A 13428-nucleotide genomic window follows, 5' to 3' on the forward strand; every position below is an offset into this window, starting at 1 on the left:
TTGAGTTCTTGAAATGCCTCGGCCTGCGGCGTTTCCCACTTGAACTCGACGTCGCATTTAGTTAGCTGCGTCAGCGGCTCAGCGATGCGTGAAAAGTTCTTGACAAATCGCCTGTAGTAGGCACACATGCCAAGAAATCTACGCACTGCCTTCTTGTCGATGGGCTGTGGGAACTTTGCTATGGCAGCTGTCTTCTGCGGGTCGGGGCGGACTCCAGATTTACTGATGACGTGGCCTAGGAACAGAAGCTCGTCGTAAGCGAAGCGGCATTTTTCTGGCTTCAGAGTGAGCCCTGACGACTTGATGGCTTCTAGTACTGTGGCAAGCCGCCTAAGGTGGTCGTCGAAATTTCCGGCGAATACAACAACGTCATCCAAGTAAACGAGACAGGTCTGCCATTTCAATCCCGCTAAAACCGTGTCCATCACGCGCTGGAACGTTGCAGGCGCCGAGCACAGTCCAAATGGCATAACCTTGAACTCGTAGAGGCCGTCTGGGGTGATGAAGGCGGTCTTTTCGCGATCTCTTTCGTCGACTTCTATTTGCCAATAGCCAGACTTGAGGTCCATCGAGGAGAAGTACTTAGCGTTGCAGAGCCGATCCAATGCGTCGTCTATCCGTGGAAGGGGGTATACGTCCTTCTTCGTGATCTTGTTCACACGACGATAATCGACGCAGAAACGTAGGGTTCCGTCCTTTTTCTTCACCAGCACAACAGGGGATGCCCACGGGCTTTTCGACGGCTGGATGATGTCGTCGCGCAGCATTTCGTCGACTTGTTCTCTTATAGCTTCGCGTTCTCGCGGCGAAACTCGGTAAGGGCTCTGGCGGAGTGGTCGAGCGTACTCCTCGGTGATTATGCGATGCTTGGCGACTGGTGTTTGTCGAATCCTCGATGTCGTCGAAAAGCAGCCTTTGTATCGTCGGAGCAGACTTCTGAGCTGCTGTTGCTTAATCACTGGGAGACTTGGATTAATGTCGTAGTCTGGTTCGGGAACCATGGTCGTCGGGCTACATGCGGCGGAATCCGAGAGGACAAACGCATTACTGGTTTCCACAATTTCTTCGATATACGCGATCGTCGTGCCCTTGTTGATGTGCTTGAACTCCTGGCTGAAGTTTGTCAGCAACACTTCAGTTTTCCCTCCATGCAGTCGAGCGATCCCTCTTGCGACGCAAATTTCACGGTCTAGCAGTAGACGTTGGTCACCCTCGATGACGCCTTCTACGTCGGCAGGCGTTTTGGTGCCTACGGAAATGACAATGCTGGAGCGAGGCGGGATGCTGACTTGACTTTCGAGCACACTTAAGGCACGGTGACTACTAGAGCTCTCCGGTGGTATCGCTCGATCTTCCGACAGCGTTATGGACTTCGACTTCAGGTCAATGATTGCGCCGTGTTGGTTCAGGAAGTCCATGCCGAGAATGACGTCTCGCGAACACTGTTGCAGGATAACGAAGGTGGCAGGGTAAGTACGGTCATGAACGGTAATTCTTGCCGTGCAGATTCCAGTCGGCGTAATGAGGTGTCCTCCAGCGGTCCGAATTTGGGCACCCTCCCATGCAGTCTTAACCTTCTTTAACTGGGCGGCGATGTGTCCACTCATTACAGAGTAATCGGCCCCTGTGTCGACTAAGGCAGTGACTGCGTGGCCGTCTAGAAGTACGTCGAGGTCGGTGGTTCTTTGTCTGGCGTTGCAGTTGGGTCTTGGCGTCGGATCACGGCTGCGTCGTGTTGAACTGAAGCTGGAACGTTGCGTCGTCAAATCGTCTTTCGTCGGTGTAGTCTTGGCTTCGCGACTTCTTCGGGACGGCGGCGTGTCATCATTAGGTCGTCGAGATGATTTCTTCGTCATGTTCGTCGACGGCGGAGGATCTTCGTCAGTTCGACGAACAGCAACCGCACCTCCATCGGTTGCTGCTTTTAGTTTTCCGGATATGGGCTCGCAGAGCGGCCCCGCGCTGGGCCGGTGTATGGTCGGCGCTGCGGCGACAGGTATCGGCCTGGTGACGGCGAACGGGACGGTCGTCGAGGGCTCCATTGAGTAGCGGCGAGGTAGTCGGCGATGTCACGTGGGCGCTCTCCAAGCTTTGGACGCGGCGCGTTGACGGCGAACCCTCTCAGTCCCATGTCGCGGTATGGGCATCGGCGGTAGACGTGACCCGCTTCCCCGCAGTGGTAGCAGAGTGGGCGGTGGTCAGGAGCGCGCCAAACGTCGGTCTTCCTCGGGTAGGTCCGCTGGGCGACGGGTGGGCGCGCTGTCGGCGGCGGCGGCGGTGGTCGACGGAATTGCGGCGTTACAGGGCCCTGGCGCGGTCGCTGAGGTGGGCCTTGACGGCGTACGACGGCGGCGTAGGTCATCGCTTCGGGTTGGGGTTGCGGTAATTGAGGTTGCACCTCCGTAACTCCAAGCGACCTCTGAACCTCATCTTTGACGATGTCAGCGATCGAGGCCACTTGAGGCTGCGACGACGGGAAGATCTTCTGAAGCTCCTCTCGTACGACTGCCCTGATAGCCTCGCGCAGGTCTTCGGAGGCCAGTGATTGAACTCCGGCATAGTTTGTAGCGTTGGTGCGGCGGTCGAATTGCCGGTTTCGCATCTCGAGTGTCTTCTCGATGCTAGTGGCCTCGCGAAGAAACTCGTCGACAGTCTTCGGCGGGTTTCGTACCATACCGGCGAAAAGTTCCTCCTTAACACCACGCATTAGTAGCCGGACTTTCTTTTCCTCGGACATTTCCGGGTCGGCGTGGCGGAATAGGCGGCTCATTTCTTCTGTAAAAATCGCCGTGGTCTCGTTGGGTAGCTGCACTCGGGTTTCCAGTAGTGCTTGGGCTCGTTCTCGGCGAACGACGCTTGTGAATGTCTTCAGGAAGGCGCTTCGGAAAAGGTCCCAGGTCGTTAACGTGGCTTCTCTGTTCTCGAACCACGTCCTGGCAGCGTCTTCCAATGCGAAGAAGACATGTCGCAGTTTGTCGTCGCTGTTCCAGCTGTTAAATGCAGCGACCCTCTCGTAAGTCTCGAGCCAGGATTCCGGGTCCTCGAATGTTGAACCGCGGAACGTGGGGGGCTCCCTGGGCTGCTGCAGCACGACGGGGGATGCTGGGGCTGCCATTGGGGAGGACTTGGTGGCAATCTTCCTGCTCGTCTCAGGTAGGAGTCCGATCTCTGGGGGCAGTCCTTGCAGCCGGCGGCTAGCTCGCTGGTCTTGGGCGACGTTGGTTTTGTCGTCGGGCTTCGGACTTGGATCGCGGCTTTGCGGGGGCGTTCGGTACATGAACGCACAAGCACCTCCACCAGATGTCACGTGGTAGTGACGGTAAAGAGAGAACACAGTAGCAGTACTGTGAAAGACAAAACTAGCTTTTATTGGGCGAACCTGTGCCCACAAAACAGGCTACACTTAAAGCACAACGATAGCGGCGAACACAGTCGACGATCGTCGAAAATCTGATCAGCGGGTCAAGCGCGTCGGCTTTTATAGAGCACTCGTCGAATGTTCCAGACTAATCGTTCGGACCCGCGTGCCTTCCACAAAGTTCTACACCATTCGCGTTACGCGATGAAATCAGATAACATAAGGTTCGGCGACAACAGACAGCGGATAGAAGAATCGATAACTTTCCAGAAACTTCGGATACATGCAGGCGTGTTCCAAGCTGTGAGATTACATTTGTTAGGCGACGTGGCTGCCCGATAACGACAAGTACACGTGTCAATATAAACAGGGTCGTCATATAAATAGAATACGATAATCATCATCATCATTTGTTAAACCTTAAAGGCACCTGCTGGGGTATTACATAAGCTGGGAGCATACATAAGAAAAATAAACGTTGAAACAATCATGAATCAAGGAAACAAATAGATAGCAATAACATTCCGAAGGGCAAAGAAGGTGTAATAAAATGACAGTCAAACACAAAAAGTAGTATCAGTGCACTCAAAAAAGTGAGATGCAGCAAAAATGAGTCGAATAAGTTAAGCATTAATACTCACACACTCGGTAATATGTTTCAAAACATGGTAGGGTTACGTTCGATTACTACGCGGTCCGGTAAGCTATTCCATTCTGCAATAGCTACTGGCAAGAAATAGTTATTGAAGGATTTAGTGGAGCCGTGAAGACGTGGGAGACTGAGGTTGTTTGAGAGACGGCGTACAGTACGGTTGGGTGGCAAAGGAAGCGTGTCGCATAAATGTGGGAAATAATAGTGCTTTTGAAAGAGGCATAAGCGTGAAGTTTTTTGGCGATGTGCTAATGATTGGATGTGGAGGGATGATTTGATGTTTCTAACACTTAGCCGATAGTCGTACTGGGATGTAATAAACCGGGCTGCGTGGTTTTCGACGGCTTCCAGTAGCTCAACAAGTTACGCTTGATGGGGATTCCATATTGCCGACGCGTGTTGCAGTTTAGTGCGGATAAATGTCTCATATGCTAGTGGACGGATCGCAGAGGGTGATGTTGATAGAGACCGTTTATGAATCGCGGGGATCGATTGGTTGCAGTAACCACATTTTGGATATGTTCTAACCATGTAAGCTTGCTCGTGAAGATGATACGAAGGTACCTGTATGATTGAACCAGCTCAATAGGAATGGAATGCGAAGATTAAGAGTATGACATAAGAGAGTGTTTCCGCGATACGCGCATGAACTTACATGTTTTTCCCGTTTACCTGCATAAGCCACTCTGTGCACCATTCTTAAATTGTAGTGAGGTCACGCTGTAAAAGCAACTGATCATTGTATCACTTTATACGGTGGTACAGCACGCAGTCATCGGCAAAGAGCCCGATAGATGGCGAAATACCAGAAGGGAGGTCAATAATGAAAATTATGAACAAAAGGGGCCCAAGGACTGAACCTTGCGGTACTCCAGATAACACTTCGGTGACAGTAGAGCCACAGTGTCCAATCACTCTAAACTGTGATCGGCCAATTAGGAAGCACTGGATTCAGGACGTGATTAGAGGATGGAGACACAAGCTGTTTACTTTGATCATTAGTCGTTCGTGAGGTACACGGTCAAAGGCTTTCGAAAAGTCTAAGTAAATTACGTCTGTTGGTAAGAGAGAAGGTTTAAATGGAAGTCAGTAGTGAATTCAGATTTGAGTTTCACATGAGTGACCTGGCCGGAAGCCATGCTGGTTACAGAAAAGGAAAGAGTTAGATTGAAGATGAGAGGCAACATGAGAATAGATTATGTGTTACAGAAGTTTGCAGGGAATAGAGGTGAGTGATAGGTGATAATTCGAGGGATCAGTTCTGTCGCCGCTTTTAAAAACCGGGACAACCTTGCATAAATTCCAGTCGTTAGGAATGGTACTGGTAGTTAGGGACTGCGAAAAGGCGATTTGTAGAAATTTACTAGTAAGCACCTTAGTGCTTTATGACGACTTTAGCGAGAATTTTATCCGGACCGGGGAACACTGGAGACCTCGATATTATTGATAAGGGCCAAAATGCCCTCTGATGTGACGTCAATTGAAGGCATGCGGAAAAAGTTGCAGTCAGGAAGGGTGCTGCTACTTAAGGCGAGTTTTTGAGTGAAAACAGAAGAGAAATAAGAATTCATGACATCGGATCGATGATCGGTAGCGACAGAGGATCCATCAGGAAATGACAAAGTTATATTGTGTGGAGCACTCTGGTTTGTAGGTAGACGTTTCGAAACTTTCTGTGGGTTTTCACGAAGGATACCAAGAAGGTCAATATTTGATAACAACAATAGAAATGTTTAATGTGTTTCGCTTGCGTAAGAAGTCATGACTTAAATTATTCGATTGAGCTTTACCATACTACCATCATACAAAAGGCGTAGATAGGCAGATCAGAAAGGGTTGCGATGCCTAGCAACTCCGTGTCGAACGACGTCACAATAAATTTTTTCTAAGCGCTACAGGACTCAGTAATTGCTCCCAAGCATTATTCCACTACCTACTGGACTGCTATAGAAGGAATTTAAAATTAAATTATGGGGTTTAACGTGTAAGAACCACTTAAGTGGTTTCAGGTAGTGGAGGACCCAGAAATATCGACCATCTGGGGTTCTTTAACGTGCACCCAATCTTAGTACACGGGTGTTTTTTGCATTTCGCCCCCTAGAAATGTGGCCGCCGAGGCATGGATTCGATCCCACGACCTCGTGCTTAGCCGCCCAACACAATAGCCACTGAGCAACCACGGTGGGTTAAGGATATTTAGGGCAGTCAATTATTTTGATAAGAATAATTTGCGCTTTGCTTGAACGCATAGTAACAGGATGACGCCACTAGAAATTTGTACGCCCGTCTAAATGGCGCAGTGCAGGTGCAGTAATGTGCAACCGCCTACTCGTCACTGATCAGCTTGGCCCGCAGTGACGCCCAGCCTGAAATCTAGAAGAGGGCGAGGAGTCGAAGAGCATGCTTGTTGCCATCTTTCTCGGTTGGCTGATTGCACCTGACAACATGCCCTGACAATACGCCCCTTTTCAGCGCCACGGAATTTTCAGGATAATTCGCTCTCCACGATATACTGTGCATGCGTTCGCGATGCATGTTGGACAATTGGGCACAGCAGGAGCGTGCATCAATAGCAAAAGCACTGATAAAAGTAGTGGTATTTAAAATGTGTTCATACATCTTAAAACACTTATTATTGGAACTGTGCTGCAATTTTGAATAACGTGCAGAATGTTTTAACAAAATGAGTGGGAAGGTAGACGGCTGAGTGTTGTTACTCTGTGTCAGTACGTTGTATGTAGCGGGTTCACTTCTTTCATTGTTTTTTACAATGTTGTGCACCAGGCATAATTGTCAATTGGCTGGATAAGTGCTTTTCAAGCTATTCAAAACACGAAATAGTACATGTTCTCATATTTTGTGTTCCTGTAGTGAGTTTTCGCATGGAGTCGAAATTTTGTAAACTTGACAAAACTCGCTTAACAATTGAAAATGCTTAATTTTTGCTGCAGCTGTACACTTTCTACGATTCTGAGGATGCAAGAGATGTGGTGAAAGAAACTTTTCAATCAACGGGATAAAGTGGTGTCTGAAAGGGTTAAGACGTATGGAAGCATACTTGTTCCTCGTTCTCACAAGCATCTTCAATAGTTCCCTAAAGTCTAGTACCTCTTCTAGCACTCGGAAGCTAGCATGAACATTGCCCATGCACAAATCTGGTGCTAGACGGGCAGTTACTAACTGCCGACCTATATCTATTCTCTTCCGTGCGTGAGGTGTTTGAATCGATATGGGATTCCTCGCTTTCTGTTAGTGCTAAGAACATTTTAATAAATGAACAGCATGACTTTATGTGCTGACAACTTAAAACTATTTCAGACTGTCAACAGTGTTCACCACTGCATCGACTTCCAAAAAGACATTTTTTCACTCTCAAACTGGTGCAGAAACAATAAGTACTCTTAAATGCTTCCATCACTATGGCATTAAGCTATATGCAAGAAACGCACCATGTGAAATTTTGATACACCCTACGTGATGCTCCACTCCTTGGGGTCGATGGAATGAAAGATCTTGGTGTGTATTTCGACAAAATGCTAAGCTTCTCTTCACATAGATAATTACACAAGATGCCCTTCACGCTCTTGGAATCGCATGCCGTATATAGCATGATTTCCACTCACTTGTTGTGTTTCTGAAATTCTGCTGTGTGCCTCCAACTACTAGAGTATGCCTCTGTAGGAGGGGGGTGCAATAAGAAAATCTGATTCTGACCTCGTTGAACGCATCCAGAATAAATTGATGTCTATCTTCAAGCACCACTTTTGCCATTCTGGCAACCACAGTTGAGCCTTCTCAAATATACTTCAACTCGCACCTCTAGATTCAGTTCTTAATTATTCACACCTTTTGTTCCTGTATAAGGTGGTCCATAACATTATACATTGCTTAAAGCTCGTTAAGTGCACCAGTACAAAGGCTCTCTAGCTGTTCCTGGGCACTACAATGAAAATTTGAATGATTGATTATTATCGCAGTATAAAATTGTGCTTTTTAAGTATGTACTAGTATACTCTTTCAGTGCAGTAGCTTTTGTGCAATTAAAAAAAGGGCATGAATTAAGAAGAGAGAGAGAAAATGATAAATGAAAGGTAGGGAGGTTAACCAGGACTGAGCCCGGTTGGCTACCCTACACTGGGGAAAGGGAGAGGGGGACAGAAAGATTAAAAGAAGAGAAAGTCCACTGGGGATATCAGTCGGTCACTCAGTCCGGATCACAGACGCTGACTCAGTCCGGTATCTTTCAAATATCGCAGCAGCACTTCTGTGGCCTTTTGTAGGTGCGATATGCGAGGCCATGGTCCCAAGATCTTGTTCAAGGTGAACGGCTTTCCATCTAGCTGATTGAGAGCTCTGCAGAGGTCTTGCCTTTCATCTTCAAAAGATGGGCAGTAGCACATTATGCGTTATATGGTTTCCTCGACACCGCAGGCATTGCACTCGGCGCTATCAGCCATTCCAATCAAAAATGCATATGCACTGGTGAATGCGACGCCCAAACGTAAGCGGCGCAGCACTGTTTCCTCATTTCGCAGAAGACCTGGTAACAGCCGCAGTTGCATAGAGGGATCGAGGGAATGCAATCGATGTTGAGTGAATTCAGGTGTGTGCCACTTTTCCAATGTCAAAAGAGTGCACTAGCTTGCCTAAGTGTTGGGCTGCGTCGGTCCGCGATAAAGGTATAGAAACAAGGGTTGCTCCTTCGTAGGCTTTCCTAGCAGCTTCGTCAGCGAGGTCGTTGCCGGAGATACCGCAATGACCAGGCAGCCACTGAAACACAACGTCGTGTCCTTTCATGATCATGTGATGGTGCATTTCTCGTATCTCCAACACGAGTTGTTCACATGACCCGCGACGAAGAGATGACAGAAGACATTGTAAGGCCACCTTTGAGTCGCAGAATGTTGCCCACCGATTAGCCGGTTGGTTATTAATATAATCAATGGCAGCTCGGAAGGCAACAAGCTCCGAACCGGTCGACGTTGTCAAGTGAGAAATCTTGTATTGGATGCTTAGTGATCGTGATGGTATAACCACAGCGCTGGTGGAGCTGGTCTGAGTGGAAGAACCATCCGTATATATGTGGACTCGATCAAAGTAGAAAGTGTGCAAATAATCCAGAGCTGCTTGCTTCAAGGCCAAGGTAAGCAGGACGGTCTTCTTTCTTTTCCCTGGAACCGTAAGACGTACTTGAGGTTGCTTTAAACACCACAAAGCTGAGGTTGAACGTGCTGAGGGTGTGAAGCCCGATGGTAAGGAGGCACGATGGATGCTGACCTTGTTGGAGAAGGACGCCTGTGGTCGTCGTCATGGCATGAATTAGGAAAGTGCAATAATATGCTATGTGCCTGATCATATGCACTGTGCTATTAATTTCTTCTGAGTTTTAATAATGGCTGGCTACTGTATGCAGTGTTGTGCAATAATATAATATGCTCCAGGAATTATCGCGTGCCTCGCAGAACAAATTGAATATATCTTTCTCAGTCAAGACACCATATCAGGCTGAAAACAATAAGCTGCAATTTTTGTTTTTGTGGTGACGAAGTGTATAAATTGTAAAAATAACCTGTTTATATATTTCTTATACTATGCAAATGAGCTGCTCCCATGCATTCGAATAAGTGCTTCAATAGTAGGACCTGGCAAAGGGCAACGAAACACTCCTATTAAAACCCTCTAATTCTCAAGCTTGTATTATCTGACGGTATGTCATTTCATTAATGCAAAGAAAGGCAAACTTGATATGTGGAAACCAGTTACAACAGAACATGGCCCTTACACTGAAAATATTTTGTAGCAATAAACTCAATGTGAAGGCCTCCAGATGCGGTGTTGATGCATCAAAACAGCCTAGAATAATATAGGTGCTCCATGGGCTAGATTTGGCAGAATCAAGAATTGGGGGGAGACAAGATACGAATTACATACATTTTAGCTATTCTAGTTTTTTTATGAGTGCTACAGGTGTTTCAATTCTGTTTTGCTGATTTTCTCAGAACCCACTTTTTCACATTTATCTCATGCGCCAACAAGCATAATTACATTGACACCGATGCTTTATCTGTATCCGGTTACCATATTTCACCGGTTAAAAAATGTTAATACGTTATCGCTTGGTGCAGTATGCGCCTGAACGTATCGGAAGTTTCGCGAATGTTATCGATGGTTCTGTCTGTTGTCGACGAACCTTGCTAATCTGATTGCTTACGAGACACGAATTGTGTAGTAGTTTCTGGAAGGCGCGCGGGCACCAGCGAATAGGCTGTAACTTTCGACGACTGACGTATGCAAACGGACGCGTTTGACATGCAGATGAGATTTTCTACGATTGCCGACATTGCTCGCCGCTATCGTTGCGATTGAGCCGGCACTATTTTTTTTACCGTCACTACTACGTGGCAATATTTCCAACACAGATTTTTTTTCAGTTATACATTGCACGCCTAATTCTTACATAGTTGGCTGTGCAATAAGCTACCAAAAAAATGAAATGGTACAACAGTTTTTGATATATGGCATCGTCGTGCAGGTGTTTGCAAAGCGATCTTGCAGACAGACGACGCGCGAGCGCTGATGTCAATATTTTGTACACTATTCTTACTTCAAAAATAAAAACAAACTGTTGCGGCAGGCGTGTATTCATTATTGAGACGTGTTTTTTATATGTAAAAGCACATACAGATCACTAACTTATTGTTTCAAGCGTAGTTTACAGCAGGCTGTTTTAGGCCAGACTTTGACGGATGAAGACGGAATAGTCCAGCAACAGTGCGCCGCAGCCGAGGAGCGAGCTTCGGCGCGCGTCGGAGCTTGTCTCCATTGGTTGCGCGCCCTTTCCCTCCAGCCGAAGCGACGCGTTCGCTTGCCAGCGCGCGCCGAAGCTTTCGGCGCGTGCCAGTGGTTGGGGCATTAAAGATTGGGGTCATGGTAAAATTTAATTTAGTCATGCACTGCAGCGTGCCTTGTAATTAGATCGTGGGTTTGGATAGTAAAATCGCTGAATTTGAATGTTTAACTTGCTTGACCCTGTTTTAAGTATTACCGTTGCAGTAGGGCCCATGCCACAGCCGTTTATGTGAACATTGAATTTGCGAACCGTCTTTTCGTTGTACAGCCATCAAGTAATCATGCAGAAATTAAAAAAAAATATGGGATGTTACGTGTCAAAACCACTTTCTCATTATGAAGCACGCCGTAGTGGAGGAGTCCGGAAATTTCGACCACCTGTGGTTCTTTAACGTGCACCTAAATCTAAGTACACGGGTGTTTTTGAATTTTGCCCCCATAGAAATGCGGCTGCCGTGGCCAGGATTCGATCGCGCTACCTCGTGCTCAGCAGCCTAACACCGTAGCCACTGGGCAACCACGGCGGGTAATCATGCAGAAATGTCGTGGCCTATATCGTGTCATGTCTAATAAACGCGGATCGTCCCGTAAAACAGGCTTGGTGATCGTTTGCGAATCGAATGCCACGGTATTGTAAAAAGTAGAAAAAGAATGCCTAAAGCGCATGTGATCGACGTCACGAGTTTCTCTCCCTCCCATGGATATTTCTTTCATGTTGCAAAATTATTTCTACGACATTATTTCTGTACTCTTGATATATTAAAGAACAAGATTTTACTCAAAGCTGTAGCGCATCACAGAAAAAGTGATGTTAATCCGGTGTTACTATAAATATATGCCTTGGTGCAAAAAAGAGAAAAAACATAAAAGCATGCAAGCCTCTGAATACGAGAGAAAAAAATGCAACCTTTACACAAAATCTGGGTTATTTTTTCCTTCATATGACTGACCCAAATTCCCACTTTTCTATTCTCCACAGAGAAAGTGCCTTGTCATAAAGGTGTCATAATATCAGGCACTTTGTTTTGAAGTTTTCTCTTAAGCGCTCTGTGAAAGACTGTTAGTAAAATAATTTGGTTGTTGCTTTTTCAATATACCTAAAACATATGCAGTGAACAATAAAAATGTGCAACCAATTCATTGTCACTCGAAAACATTGCTAACACCGTAGCTGGTAGCAAGAAACACTCGGTTACATAAGCATCAAGCGTTTGTACGCAGTTCTTATTCTTGATCGGATTTCATTGTGTAGCTGATATGTAATACTTCATTTATCAAATACTTTAAGTAGTGGCATCCACAGCATCTGGAGGAGAGGGCAGGGCACAATTTGTCTGATGCTGGTGCAAACTTGCATGGCACATCAATAGCATGCAACGTTCTTACACCATCTGGCTAATGTTTTCTGTGAGTTTAAAAAGGACCTTTAAGCCCTTTCCCTGCATGTACGAATCTGCTTTGCTGCACTTAATAAACAGTGGTAAGATGAAAAGAACCAGTTGAACATGCCCTTTCACATAAAAAGCTCTTGTGTACATGCCCTGTAATACTTATGGGAGTGTAGGTGTCGAGACCTCATGGAAATCTATGACTCGGGCGTTTGGGCTTGTTAGTATTCAATCCCTACTAGAATTTATGAAGAATATTGAATGCTGTAGCATCTTTAAAAAAACTAAAATGTGTTGATCGTACCGATTTTTCCCTTTTGCTGCTTGGAAAGAATACTCGTTAAGTTTTTTGTTTGAATTTTGTGGATAAACATGCCTATTATTAAATTCAGAACTATCTTTGCAGCATGTGTGAAGACCTGCAACATTTTAACTAAAGGCTTCAGGGCTTCACTCGACTATCACAAAGTGTCATGCACCGGACTGCTGTTAAGTGCCAGGCTCACCAAATTACGCATCAGTGACTGATGCACAAAAAAAACGAAGTGTTGCAAAATTCATTATTAAGTGCGAGATATTTCGCTGCATAATGAATTAGCATTTGGTGCTTTTTCGCTGAAATGGTTGAAGTATTTATATAGTTTTATTCAGCGGTTGTATTGCTTTCTCATTATGCAGAAGCTGGCAAGCGAGTGAAGAGGCTACGAAAAATCCTCAACAACACTGAGAGCAAGCCAGAATAATCAGTAATTGCTTGTACAGAGGTACGCTTATTGCTTGCTGCCAATTGTTATCCCTTTTCTTACTTTCTTTTTTGGCAATATAGTGCATTTGAAGTGATTCCGTGAACAAAGCATGATCAAATCAGTGTTTCCCAACTTCTGGCCCCCTGTACTCACTTCAGATGGCGAAAGGGTTCTGTGTTAATCACTTAAAGATTTGCAATTTGATCTTGCGATGTGTGACTATGACTAAAATTAATATCTGGCCAGGATGGTGGCAGGTAGCAAGCCGTCGCAGGAAAGCTGCTGGTACTGTATGCTATTTAGCAATCATTCACAATGATCGTGTACGAGATCACACTCACTGACGACAGCTTGTGTATCTGTGGGCAACCAGCCGGCAACTACGAAGTCCACCTCTGAACAACTAACATTTGTTCTCACGCGTGAACATGTGCT

The sequence above is a fragment of the Dermacentor albipictus genome, chromosome 2, assembly GCF_038994185.2.
Source record: "Dermacentor albipictus isolate Rhodes 1998 colony chromosome 2, USDA_Dalb.pri_finalv2, whole genome shotgun sequence".
Taxonomy (NCBI): domain Eukaryota; kingdom Metazoa; phylum Arthropoda; class Arachnida; order Ixodida; family Ixodidae; genus Dermacentor; species Dermacentor albipictus.